This window comes from Haliotis rubra, unplaced genomic scaffold, assembly GCF_003918875.1.
Source record: "Haliotis rubra isolate DU_JTF1 unplaced genomic scaffold, ASM391887v1 Scf1106, whole genome shotgun sequence".
NCBI lineage: Eukaryota > Metazoa > Mollusca > Gastropoda > Lepetellida > Haliotidae > Haliotis > Haliotis rubra.
This window is the reverse complement of record NW_025765011.1, coordinates 18,706-32,950: the sequence shown is the minus strand read 5'-3', so window position 1 is coordinate 32,950 and position 14,245 is coordinate 18,706. Positions and strand designations below refer to the sequence as shown.

Below are 14,245 nucleotides of genomic sequence, written 5' to 3'. Positions count from 1 at the left end.
ACATGTGTCAACCAACCATCGAGCCTGACCACCCGATTCCGTTAGTCGCCTCTTACGACAAGCATGGGTTACTGAAGGTTCATTCTAACCGGACCTTCACGGGTAGAAATCTTTAAAAACTTGTTGGCAGATTTGTTTTGAATAAGTCAAACAAAAGAACCCACCACTAGTCTATACTGTACAATATCAATCATCATCGAATAATTTAATCATACTAACTTGGGCTCTCTCTCTCTTGAGAAATATAACTGATCTAATTTCCTACATATAATTAAAATGCAATATAAATGTGTATTTAAAGTAGGTTACAGATGGAAACCTTCATATGTAACAGGAAAAGCAACAGTGGAAAACAAAACAACATGGAACATCCTGTTTTGTGAACCTGCGTAGTGACCTTGTCTTAATCTCGGCTGTACATATAGATACTCAGGATGCAAGAGCATCCGTTACGTCATACAAATGTGATTGACAGATTGTACCTGACAAATATTTTTAGAAAGAAACAGTGTACACGACAAGTAGTAGCAATGGGTATATACCAGAGGGATATCAACTAACTGTTGGGGTAAGTCACTCGTTAACAATTATCACAGCTACATATAGGAATGTTATAACTGGATTGAATACACGCACTTGCACGTGCAGTTTCAATAATATTGATCACGTGATTATGATAATCAGTGAAACAGTTCAACATACGTCACTAATTCGAAGATATTCGTAATATCTTTGAAAGCATATACTCTAGGGTGGGTGGTTCGATCCTCGACAGAGCCATGGCAAAAAGCGTTACAAACCTTCTTCCTTGTTACCCTGTCTGGCTCTCGACTTTGAAAAACGAAAAGCAAGGACTGGTCAATATACAGATTCTTAATCGGTAATCAATGATAAACTGCGGGTGTGCAATGTTCTTGAACGATAAAGCCTCAAGCCTCATTTCACCTCATCTCATCTGCTAATCAGCCCATGTAGTTAGCAAAGGCACTGTAAGTCCCCATGGTCCCTAGTATGGTGATCTACCTCCCGTTGTTGGCGATTACTGGCCCATTTTTACATTGTATTGTCTAAAAATAGTTTTGTACTTTTAAAGTTATATGCTAGCTAGTTTTAACTTATTTTGTGATAATCTAGTGGTTTTACTGTCCTTCGTTGACAGGGTTTTATATATTATCTGTATGTATTATACATTTAGAACTAGTTTTAGTCACGATATGGCTGAAATATTGCCGATGTGACTTTAAAGTTTCACTCACTCACTCACTCATCTGCTAATCAACATTAGCACTCAAGTACGTGTTGCCTGTGACCATTGAGTAATCTATGGGGAACGATACGTATCTGGATTGAGTTATTTTTCAATAATGACCTATAATAGCTTATTCCTAATGAAAAATCCCCATAAACTACATTAATGATACCCAGCAGCTAAATAGGTCGATACTAGCCCGTATACGATGCTATCTACAACATTTCATAATGCAAAATTGACAACCACATATTTAACTGACTGGTAGTTTTTGTTTGATAGGCGTTTCTCACCAGTTGACGGATGATAAAGTAGTGACACAGACTGATGACAGTTTATATATAGATAGCAGTCTTACTTGTCTTGTTATCTTCATCGTATAATTCACCCTCCATCCTTTTCTTTGTCAGTACTGGGTCATTCCACTCATTTCGTTCCGACAGTAAGGTTACCTTGAAGGTCTTACATGTGTCTTTAAAGGGAAGACATCTTGTTGAATCTACTCTTGATTTTGTAAAGGAAACACACAAAGTTCTGTGTACATGTTTAGATTCTGTATAATATACATTCATCATAATTGATGTCATTGCCATTCCTTCTTCGGAATGTGTTCGTATTTTATCTCCTCACAGATGTAAAAAATCATCAAAAATGTACAAGAATCCATTCAAGATTTGCCTTTTCGTATTTTTGTCTGTTAGGGTGGAGTACAGGATGAGGCTGTTCCCCTCACTGGCACATGTCCTTGTCATGGTTTTCGCGATACAAGTGGAAGGTAAGGTGTCATCTTCTGTTTGATCTACAGTTGGAGACATTTCATGTGATAAAACGAATGCATTCATCCGAAGTTGAAAAAAATGTTTGTCAGCACAGATTTTTCGAAAGTGAAGACTGAGGTAGGATTTGTCTATCTTATTACTGAAAATGCAAGTGAAGCGATCATTGCAGTACAGCTGTCAAGTATACACAGCAGTGTCTACTTCATGCCATGCGGGATACCTGGAAAACAAAATGCCCTAAGGTGGCGCATCAGTTCTTCTGTGACTGCAGCCTTTACGTTGTACTGTCCAAAAAAGGTTATAGAATTTTGAAGGGAAAGTCTAGCTTCAGAACTCTGTTCAGCGAATGATATCGATTTTAGATGAAAGAGTAGTGAGTTTTTGTGAAAAATTATCGTGTCTGTTGGGAGTAAATTATCCATCGAGGACTAGACATTGCAGTACAGTTACACAGTGCTACAGACGATCGAATATGATAAATGGTCCACCAGCATGTGATGTTATGAAACACTGTTTACTGAAGGTGAATTGTTATTAAACCGGTGATCTCCGGAAAGTGATATTATATCTTGTTTTTAGTTGCCGTGACAGTCGCCACCTTCGGATGGTGATCTTGTCATTGACTGTATCTGACATTTAACAACTACAACTGCTGCAGCTAAGTATGCAGATCTATAGATTATTTTAATGACAAAGAAGCCTGCACCACTCGTTGGGGTGGGGTGGGGGTGGGTGGGAGTGTACAGATAGGCGGGTGGGGGTGGGGGTGGGGTTGGTTTTGCACACTTCATCATTTTCACCCCTCAATTAATGATCTTTCAGGACAAAGGGGGTGGGTTGGTGCGCACCCTCCTGAAATTGAAATTGAGTAGACCCGTGAACATACGGGTTACAATTGGCCTTCAGCAACCCATGCTTGTCCTAAGTGGCGACTAACATCGGGGGTTCAGGCTCGCAGATTCATGTTATCGTATTCCAACAGATTGATGCTCTTGATGTTGATCACTGGATTGTCTGGTCCAGACTTGATTATTTACAGACCGCCGCCGTATAGCTGGAATATTGCTGAGTGCAGCGTTAAATGACAAACCGAATTACAAATTAAATATGGTTGCATCAGTATATTAAACCATAGCGTTATATATCCTCGTAATTTATCATTCCATTATGGGAACTGAAGTATATACATAATATTAATTATACCTATATTTAGACATCGTATTTTCATTACATTTAGTATTTTCAATTCCCATTCAAGTCATTCTCAGTACCTTTGCCGTGAGTATTATCAAGACTGAAATGTTCACAGACGCATCAGAAACAAGTACATCCTGCCCCAACGCTGCCTGTATCGGTCAGGCTGTCAACATCACGTGTGACATCACAGGAGTATACGAGTCTATTGGGTGGTCCCGGCCGGATAATATTGAAGTGGTAACCTGCCTGCGGAACGGTGGTAAATGCTACATAAACGTTCCGAATTATGAGACAGTCTTAGTTTCCGATGAGAAACACATACTTCGCATCAAGGAGTTTTCCACGCGTGATTTTTAACCTTTCTTCCGCATATTAAATCCCTAAAAACTAAATGCCTGAAGGCACTCGATTTATTGAAAGTCGTGTCTAATTCAAGGTGGGGAGGGGATCAAGCTACGCTCCTACACCTTTACAGATCACTTGTCCGCTCGAAGCTTGATTATGGCTCCATCGTATATGGTGGAGCCTGTAAAAGCAACTTAAAACATTTAGATTCAGTCCACCATCAAGGTCTGAGACTTTGTCTTGGGTCTTTTAGAACTTCTCCTATTGATAGTCTCTATGTTGAGGCTGATGAGCCATCCCTTACCCAACGTCGTATCAAACTCTCTTTACAGTATATAACAAAACTCTATTCTAACGAGTCTAATCCTGCATTTAACTGTGTTTTCAATCCTTCTTCTGAGGAGTTGTACAACAAAAAGCCTTCTCTTGTTCCGCCTCTTGGTTTAAGAATTAAACCATTTCTTTCTGCTGCCGGCATTGAGCTGGAAAATATAGCTCCTTCCCGTCTTCTTTCTTCTCCGCCTTGGCAATTGGTTAGGCCATAAGTTGACCTAACATTAACAGCATTTAAAAAAGCAGAAACTAATGAATTACAATATAAACAAGAATATCATCAATTAAAAAGTCAATATAATACATATAAATCCTTATTTACAGATGGATCCAAGGATGGTGGCGCGGTGGCATGTGCCACTGTCATTGGATCCAGAACAATCTCCTCTCGTTTACCAGATAACAGCTCTATTTTTACAGCTGAAGCAAACGCCATATTAACAGCCTTAAAATATATTAAAAAACACACTAAATATCAACAATATATCATCTTTTCAGATTCGCTTTCTTGCCTTCAGGCTATTAAAAATATTTCTTGTAAACATCCACTTTTATTAGAAATTATTGAATTGTATAATGAACTTGCTACTGGCCAATGCGACATCGTCTTTTGTTGGTTACCCAGCCACGTTGGCATTTCTGGGAACACAATGGCTGATCTTGCTGCTAAGGCAGCACTCAACAAATCTGTGACACCACTTCTTCTTCCTTACTCTGATTACAAAGCTTGCATTAGAACTTACATCCGTGATCTGATGCAGAAGAAGTGGGACACTCAAGTAGGTATTAATAAACTACATGAAATAAAACCTTATATTGGTTACACTCACTTGGGTTGTCAGTCCAGATTTGAAGAGGTCATTATGCGACGATGTCGCATTGGCCATACAAGGTATACTCACAAATACTTGTTGAAAGGTGAAGATCCTCCGTTTTGTATCCCTTGTGATGAGAAAGTCACAGTCAAGCATCTCCTGCTTGACTGTGTCGAATTCTCCATCATAAGGGATAAATATTTTAATGTTAAAACTGTTAAGGATCTTTTTAACACTGTTCATGTTCATTTAATTCTTGGTTTTTTAAAAGAAATTGATTTGATCACTGCTTTTTGATTAATATGCTCTGTAAGTAGATGTATTTTAATGATTGGTAGTTTAGATTGTTAACTTAGATTGTTAGTGGCTGTGCCCTCGAAGGGGGTTGACGTAGCGTAAAATTATTGTCCTCCTGAGAGGGTACGTAAGTCCCAAAACATTTCAAGTAAATTTCAGCATACCAGGTTTTTAATCGTAGTATTTTTGTCATTTTAATGTATGGCTAAATCTCAGTATAAACGCCAATGGCTGAAGGGATGGTGTAAATCCAACTAGGGTCCATGCAGGTAGCAAAAGTAATGTAAGTCCCCATGGTTCCTAGTATGGTGATCTACCTTCAGTTGTTGGCGATCTATAGCCCATTTTTACATTGTATTGTCTTCTTTAATTGGAAAATTTTAGCTTTGTTCGCTAGTTTTATATTGATAGCTGTGATTGTCTAGTATTTTTACTGTCCTTCGTCGGCAGGTTTTTATAATAATAACTATATATATTCTATTACAATGTCAAATGTTCTCGTCACGATATGGCTGAAATATTGCCGATGTGACGTTAAATAATAACTCACTCACTCACTCCACGCGTGATTCAGGTACCTGGAATTGTCGTGATGGCACGAATCCTCTCAAGAAAACTTGTCACGTGACTGCACATGGTAAGCCCAACTGTAAAATTTGCCCAGATTGAGCTTGTTATTTAACCTGATGTATGTACTTGAAGCAGTAGACCAGTAAAATAATTAACGATAGATTTGTTAAAGGATGTGAGAGATGAAAAGAAGAAACAAAAATATTTATCAAATCAACTTGACAAACAAATTATTCTTATGAAGTTGCAAATGTCGTTCTTGTAAGACATTTAGAAGTTGGATGAACATGCGTACATGACAGTACATCGGTTCCCAATTGCGCTGATCGATGCTTATGCTGTTGATCACTGGATTTTCTGGTCCAGGCTCGATTATTTACAGACCGCCGCCATATAGCTGGAATATTGCTGAGTGCGGCGTAAAACTAAACTCCCTCACTCACCTGTGAAAAACCGAGTTAGAATTGATCTTCAGTAACCCATGCTTGTCGAAAGAGGCGACTAACGGGATCGGGTGGTCAGGCTCGCTGACTTGGTTGACACCAGACTCGATTATATACAGACCGCCGGCATAAAGCTGGAATATTGCTTTACTGCAACGTAAAACTAAACTCATTCACTATTTTTTATAAGACGTTTCAGAGCTTGATGATACTTTTCCTTAATGAAGGAACTGTTATCCATAAAATGTGTCATGTAACATCGGAAGTAACTTTGTTTTCAAATCAATAAACATTATCAGTATATTAAACTATGGTGCAAGTATTACCATGGAGAAACAATGCGTACTGTGCTGAGGCAGATGGGTAGTCTCACAACAGGTCATGATCTCTGACTTGTCCGTCTCCTGCCTCCAGTTTATGGTGTATCATATTGCGTATACCTAATTACAACATGTATTTCGAGCATCTGGTATAGGACCATGAGCCTTGTACCTTTTACTTCAATATAATTGCAACAAATGATTTCAAAATGTTTTTTGTGATGTCTTACAGATACATTTTAGACACATGTCATCGCTTCCAAATTGCACAGATAGATGCTGTTGATCACTGGATTGTCTGTTCCTGACTCGATTATTCACAGACCGCCGCCAAATAGGTGGCATATTGCTGAGTGCGGCGTAAAACTAAACTCCCTCACTCACTCAGGTACATGTTAATTATTATTGAAGCGTTGGCTATGTGATGCATTTTTCAGAGGACCTGGGTGATGTTGCATCAAGACTGCACCTTAATTGTGCACCACTGAAGAATGAGACGTTCCGTGTTTTGGACGCATGTACGGGGTTGAGCGCTGATCCAAGAGTTAACGTGACGGTGAGGCAGTCTCTGACATGTATTTGTGTCTCTAACAAAGACCAGTACCCATGCATGAACATATGATAAATGTAACATCCTGTGTGGACTTTGATTGTATTATAGAAATGTTCATGTTAAATGGCAAAATGCAGTATTCCAGTCCAAATGTTTTTGACACGACCAAGGGACCCAACTCTGCACAGCAAATTGTATCAACAGTGTTATTCGTGTTATCGCTAGTTTGGTTAGTCCGGGAGGTTTTCAGTTTGTATTATCCATAGATCTAGAGCCGCAAGGGTTGTCACAAACGTATTTACTCACTGACACCAGGGGCGGACCCAGGATTTAGAAAAAGGGGTTGGGGGTGCACATAAATCATGAAGTCCAAATGTTAGGGGGAAAATGCTCCACATGGAAAAACAAATCTCGGAGGAAAAGGGGAAGGGGGATGCGCCACTGTTCACTCACTAGAACTAGCAAACGGATGGTATATTGACTCGGGACAACATAACATCAATTTTCCTTTTCCTTTTTTCAGTTGAAACTCATGGATAGTGAATGGACATATAATGGGTTGACAGGCGATGTTGCAGTTCCAGTTCGCGACGCAGCCTATGATGTCAATACAACATGTTGTGTGGTTGGTCCTGGAACAAACTGCCTCGAACTTTCCCAACGACAACGGACAGCCGTATGTTCACGCCCAGGTAATGATGTTGAAACAATGTGGCTAATGTATTTCCCTCTTCATGCCAGTGTGCATTTGTGCCTGTGGACAACGTCTTATGGGTTGAAGACTTAGAGCTCAAGTTGGCTAACATTTTGTAGACTACAAATATGCTAGAGATACTTCAAACGGTGTGAAGCGGAGAGTGGCTGTATTGGCTTTGTCACGAATGACTGCATGACTAGCAGACAGTGGTATGAGCAAAGGTGGCTCACTGATGCCCAACCTTTATCTAGCAGGCAGAGGTATCAGCCGAGCTGCTCACTGACACCCAACCTTTACCTAGCAGACTCTCGTATCAGCCGAGGCTGCTCACTGACACCCAACCTTTACCTAGCAAACAGTGGTATCAGCCAAGATTGCTCACTGACACCCAACCTTTACCTAGCAGACAGTGGTATCAGCCAAGTTTGCTCACTGACATTCAACCTTTACCTAGCAGACAGTGGTATCAGCCGAGGTTGCTAAATGAAAAGACTTGCGTATGGAATCTGGACAGTAAATGTATTATTTGACAAAAAAAATAATGTACTTACACTCATATATCAGTCTTAATAATTTGGGAGATTGCACGGTACCATGGAGTATTGAAGTTGCCTTACGTAATGGATCCATGCCCGTACTATTTTGATAAATTGATACCATTACAAAATCCACTTATATCTCATTGTAGGTAAACCTAAAGCGAATCCTCACATGCGTTCGACAGGTCATGCAGTTGAACCCACGTTGAGTGGTGCAGTGGTCATCGTTGTTGGTGTAATGTTGGCGGTTAGAGGCTTGTGAATTACCTTGGCTTACCTCTTTTGAAGGAAGAACAGACGATATCATACGAGTCAGTATGAACACCTGGCAATGGAAACAATAAAACGTTCCTAAATGACTTCCACATGTTGCTTAATTTGTCTTGCCTGAGGTCGTCCAAAGACATAAAGTCACGCTTGACTTCATCAGTGTTCCATTCACGTCATGGCGTGGTAGTTTGATTGGAAGGAAGCCTGAAGGGACGCGATAATTAGACATTACCGCTTTGTGAAACACACGATTAGTTGAATGGTGCTGACCAAACAAACGTAAACGATGGGACGCAACTTGTTACATTGATGACCTCTGGTTCCGAGGCGACTTAATGGTTGAATTTAAAATAACGAGCAGAAGGTACAGCTAAAATGTTCTGAGAGTGTGTCTTCCGATTTATGGGAAATTCTCGATAAAGTGTCACGAACTTTGTACGACTTTCTGCAATTTTAGTTGCTCTGTATGTTTAACCATAACCGTCTTCGTAAGGAACTGCTTCAGAAACGTTTTATTTTTCTGAAACAAGATATGTTTTTAATAATATCAATGAGCAAAGGTGAATGCAGCAAACATGTTCCTTTTATCCCGTCAATGATATATCACCAGGACGTGTACGCACAAATGTACAGAAAGGTTTGTTTAGTGTTTAACTCCGCACTCGTCAGTATTTCGGCTTTGTCGCGGCGGTCTGAAAATAATCGAATCTGGGCCAGACAGTCCAGCGATTGACATCATGAGCTTCGATCCAAACAATTGGGACACGATCACATGTGTCTACCAAGTCATCGCGCCTCACCACCCGATCCGGTTAGTCGCCTCAAGCATGGGTTGCTGAAGACCGATTCTAGCACGGGTCTAAAACGTTTAATTGATTGTTTTATTCAGTAATGGTATCATGACATTACTTCAGGTAGTACATTATGGCTATACAGTAATATCAAATGTGAATTTGGATATGAATTATACTTAGATGCTTCACATCCAAACACTGTTAGGTATTTTACTATGTGTTATAGTGACTAATTCAGGACAGCCATCGTCCAAATATAATTTCAAATATCTTTTTAATGAATGTTAATTGAATCTGTCCAATGCAGTAAATACCTGCATGTGAAATGTACATTACAACACATCAGACTGGCAAGATGATCATTCCTATACTGTCATGGCATAGGCATATCTGTTGCACGAGATTTCAATGACTTTAAGAATTGTTCCTTTGTGATTATTTACTGATCTGAACTGTTGGTATTTATATAGCTTCACTCCTATCAGTTTGGACTCAATTTATTTAAGCTTGGGGTCCAAGCTTTACGGAGCAGAGGGAAGTTGTTATAGTGACTAATTCAGGACAGCCATCGTCCAAATATTTAAAAGTCCAAAACTATGTACTCAAGACATGTGAGACTTTATTGTAATATATAAATGACGCTAAGCTGTATTTTTAATCACTACTGTACATCCTTATCACTACCGCATTGTAAATTGACTTGTCAGCCCATTAATTATTGTATAAGAGTCTGACATTTATAACCTCCATTGGTAATCCCCCCTTGGCCGTGTCTGCCATCACATCAACTGGTCAAGGAAGTACTATTGTTTTTCTGTCTGTCCATTGATGAGTCGTCGCCTGACCATTGTTGTCAAAAACTGTATGTATATATATATATATATATATATATATATATACTAGGTATACTCACATCTAGAGAGTGAAAGAGAAGGAGTACGAGGCTGGTATTCCGACTGTCTGCGTTGGGACGACCACGAGCAGGATAATGCCGCTCGTTGGAAACGCCCTGGGGTTGAGCAGGTACCCCCGCTCACCTTAGGTATGTTTTGTGTATTTGTTTGTCATGTAACTAAAGACGTTTGAACTCAACTATGCCTTCGTCTTTATCAACGCACACTTCATCTGTAATAATGAGCTAATTCCCCAGTCGACGCGTACACAACGCGTTGACATATGTTACGAATTTTGTGTCATAAATTAAAGAATGAAACTGGGCGTTATGAAAATATTGATAGGTAGAAAAGATACTGTATCTACTTTAAAGAAAATAATGTAAATGTAATTGAAGATGAATATCATTTCGTTTCATCGAAAACAACGCATTAAACTTTATTTTTGGAAGAAACCAAGTATGTTGAAATTCGACAATTATTTACAAACCCATCCAAAAATAGTATTGCAAAATTATGTAAATATATTAAGCTATGCATGTGAGTACCAAAATGTTTTGTCCAGCCTCGTTTGTAATTGCAAAGTTTATGTATATTTCAATGGATAACCATATTTTATCCTGTATACACTAAAATGATGACGACCGATGAAGGTCCGGGTTAGAATATTGGCCTTCAGTAACCCATGCTTGTCGTAAGAGGCGACTAACGGGATCTTGTCAGAATCGCTGACTTGGCTGACACATGTCATCGTATCCCAACTGTGTTGAACGATGCTGATGCTGCTGATCACTGGATTGTCTGGCCCCGAGCCGATTATTTGCAGACCGCCGCCATATAGCTGGAATATTGCTGAGTGCAGCGTTAAATAACAATCAATCAATTTAACGCTCACCGTTTCACGAACACATGTTATCGACAGTTTTGGATTGTGATTCAGACATACTTTTGATGTAGTAGAAATCGAACAATGAACTGAGATGAGTTATGGCTGGTGACACAAAAATCATTTCCCCCCAAAATGCTGAAAGAAAATCCTCAAGTTTTACAGATATTGAACGTTCCAGTGACTAGCTGGTTACTCAAAAAATACTCGTCAGAAAATGTATGCCTTGAAGCGCGGGAAATATATACATGTACATCGACCGTGTCCAACAACAGTACAACATGAGGAGTCGAACCTGGTCTGGCAGATGACGTGTCAATATGTTGAACCTGGTCTGGCAGATGACGTGTCAATATGTTGAACCTGGTCTGGCAGATGACGTGTCAATATGTTGAACCTGGTCTGGCAGATGACGTGTCAATATGTTGAACCTGGTCTGGCAGATGACGTGTCAATATGTTGAACCTGGTCTGGCAGATGACGTGTCAATATGTTGAACCTGGTCTGGCAGATGACGTGTCAATATGTTGAACCTGGTCTGGCAGATGACGTGTCAATATGTTGAACCTGGTCTGGCAGATGACGTGTCAATATGTTGAACCACGGCCTATGGGGAAAGCTGTACGATACTGGTAATACAACACATGTTTGAGTTAGATCAGGCGAAAGAAGCACAATCATTACCTATTCACCAATGTAAATACTGTATCATTTGAATGAACTGCCATGTGACCTCGAATGTACACACAGCTAGTGAATCCCAGCCGACACATCTTGAGGAAGACGCCCTTACATCAACACAACATGCACACGTATGTCCGGCTGTATGCCTGGAGGATTAACACTGCTAGTGGCGACGTGTTGATAACTCTTGTTTGTTGTACGTTCTGAGCTGGAATCTTTACCCATCTCCTGAGATCGACTGTTTGTGTCTGGTTCACAACGACTCTCCGCTGACCATGGAGTATCACACAGTCGCATTGATTGGAGTGTTATTCATGTATGTGACTCGGCTATCTACAGGTAAGGTATTGGTTAATCTATATGTCGGTGCTATAAGAAATATCATACTATTACATGTGTCATCAGATGGCACTCGAGTGTTCACAGTCATCGTCCTTAGAGGAGGCAGGATCCTCTGTAGATGAAGTTCCCGTTTCATATCCTTGATTTGGTCGGGACATTGTTGCGACACTGGCACACGCACGATGTAGTCACTGAGATAACACACTGATCATACGAGTGAGTGAGTGACTGAGTGTGTTTGATATTACGCCGCTTTTAGCAATATTCCAGCAACATCACGGCGGGGGACACCAGAAATGGGCTTCACATACTGTACCCATGTGGGGAATCGAACCCGGGTCTTCGGCGTGACGAGCGAACGCTTTAACCATTAAGCTACCGCCCCGCCCCCTGATCATACGATAAAATACATTTATATGTAAGTGTGCGTACGTGATTGTGTGTTGATCTGTGTGCATGCGTGCGTGCTTGCGCGCGCGTGTGTTTGTTGGTGTGTACGTGTTCGTATGTAACAACCAGCAGTTATTATGAGCTGGTTACAACTACTGTGACAGACAACTGGCGTTAACCAGATGGTTTATTCAACAGAGGCAATTACTGTATCCCCGTTCAGAAAGCCAGTCCTAGCGAGCTCCCCTTCCCGAGCCACAGACGGGGGTCTGTATACACTCATGTGTAACTACAATGGCAGAACAGCCGACGGGGACTTCTTCGTTATGCAAGTATTCTGGTACAGAGACAATAGCCTCGTGCTCATCTCACCATCGGGGTCAGTGACCCCATCTGATCTGGAGGGTCGTGTCAGCGTGGTACATAACGCCTATCAACACAACTTATCTATCAGCATTAACGCCAGCATAGACAATGGTTCCGTGTGGATGTGCAGTGATGATTTTACCAGGCAAAACAGCAATGACATAACTATCAGTAAGTATTAACAAAACAATCGTGGCTACCTTAATATCGAGATATAATGTTGACAGATTAACAATACTGTCAATAACATTACCACAGGTCCCACGTACTTATAGTACTAGGGGTGACTATTGAGGGGGAAACAACTATTGCAATAGCGATAGTCTATTGCGGCCAACTATTGCAACACAATTGCAATGGGTTTTTTTCTCTCCTTGAATTGTCTCATTTGAATTCATTTTCCTATGAATGTCTAGTTTATATGAAACAAAAACAAGCGGAAGTAGTCTGTCTCTTTTAAAAACTGACAAAAAACTTGAAACCCAGATCAAGTTTGCTTAAGAGGTAACAGGGGCGGATAACTCTAAATCAAGATGAACGAATCTGGTATTTCCTGAATTTTACGCTGACACAGTGCATTTATCAACGGAAGTCAATTATTAAACTATCGGGGGTTATACATACTATCGATGCATCGGAGACTCAACAATTACAATCCATCGATAGTTCGCAGGGGCTGAAACAGCTCTTTAAAAAATGGGGGTCTGAACACTCTTGAGAAGGGGGTTGTGTGGATTGGTGCACGCTTCATTTTCGCGAGAGTTTGAATCATCATTTAATAAACTTTCAGGACAAACGGGCGGGGAGCACCGCACCCCTGCACACCCCTCTGGATAAGCCTATGGTCCGATGCATCGTTACAGCCCTACTTAGTACACTGTAGAAGCACGGGTGGCCTCGTCGTCTGAGGCACCGCAATTCGCTGTGCAGAGTTGCGTCCTTTGGTCATGGGCTCGAATGTAGGTCCGCCCTAATTATATATACTTCCAGCCTTGTCAGCAACATGCGTTCTGTGTTTGCACCCAAAGTGGGAAACGTGTAAGACCTACATCACGCAGTGCTTTCCTCCACTACTTCGCCTTGATATGAGTGGCAACGGCGCTAAACCTACCACTCATTCACTCAATTATCACACAGTATTAACCCAGCACTATGGTATGGTCTTTAGTCTATGTTCCATTTTAAATACACTTTAGTAACCCAGCGCTCTGTAATCGACTAGTTTATGTTTCCTTACATTGTTCACACTGTAGAAACACAACGCTATCCGCGCGAGTTTATTACTGAGCAACATTTCCTAACTCCTGAAAACTCCCTTCCCAAAGAATTCCGAACATAGAGACGTTCAGATTATCTTGGTATGGTTCCAGAGCAATGTCCCTTTAGATGTAGTTAAAACTAGTTAGTGTTGGGAGTGCAAAGGTGACATCGGTTTGTCGAGGTTTTACTGAATGTGATAATTTCTTGTATGACATAAATATAT

General features: G+C 40.5%; 3 long non-coding RNA genes across 3 annotated transcripts; all 3 read left to right on the top strand.

Moving 5' to 3' along the window:
* Positions 1 to 481: 481 nt before the first annotated feature.
* LOC124287198 lies at positions 482 to 3,571 on the top strand. Its single transcript, XR_006901216.1, has 3 exons — positions 482 to 568; positions 1,951 to 2,024; positions 3,338 to 3,571. It is a non-coding gene; the product is annotated as an uncharacterized LOC124287198 (long non-coding RNA).
* Positions 3,572 to 5,573: 2,002 nt separating this feature from the next.
* Positions 5,574 to 7,526, top strand: LOC124287201. The gene is made up of 3 exons (XR_006901217.1): positions 5,574 to 5,652; positions 6,786 to 6,904; positions 7,425 to 7,526. It is a non-coding gene; the product is annotated as an uncharacterized LOC124287201 (long non-coding RNA).
* Positions 7,527 to 7,556: 30 nt separating this feature from the next.
* Positions 7,557 to 8,497, top strand: LOC124287204. Its single transcript, XR_006901220.1, has 2 exons — positions 7,557 to 7,593; positions 8,287 to 8,497. It is a non-coding gene; the product is annotated as an uncharacterized LOC124287204 (long non-coding RNA).
* Positions 8,498 to 14,245: the final 5,748 nt, after the last annotated feature.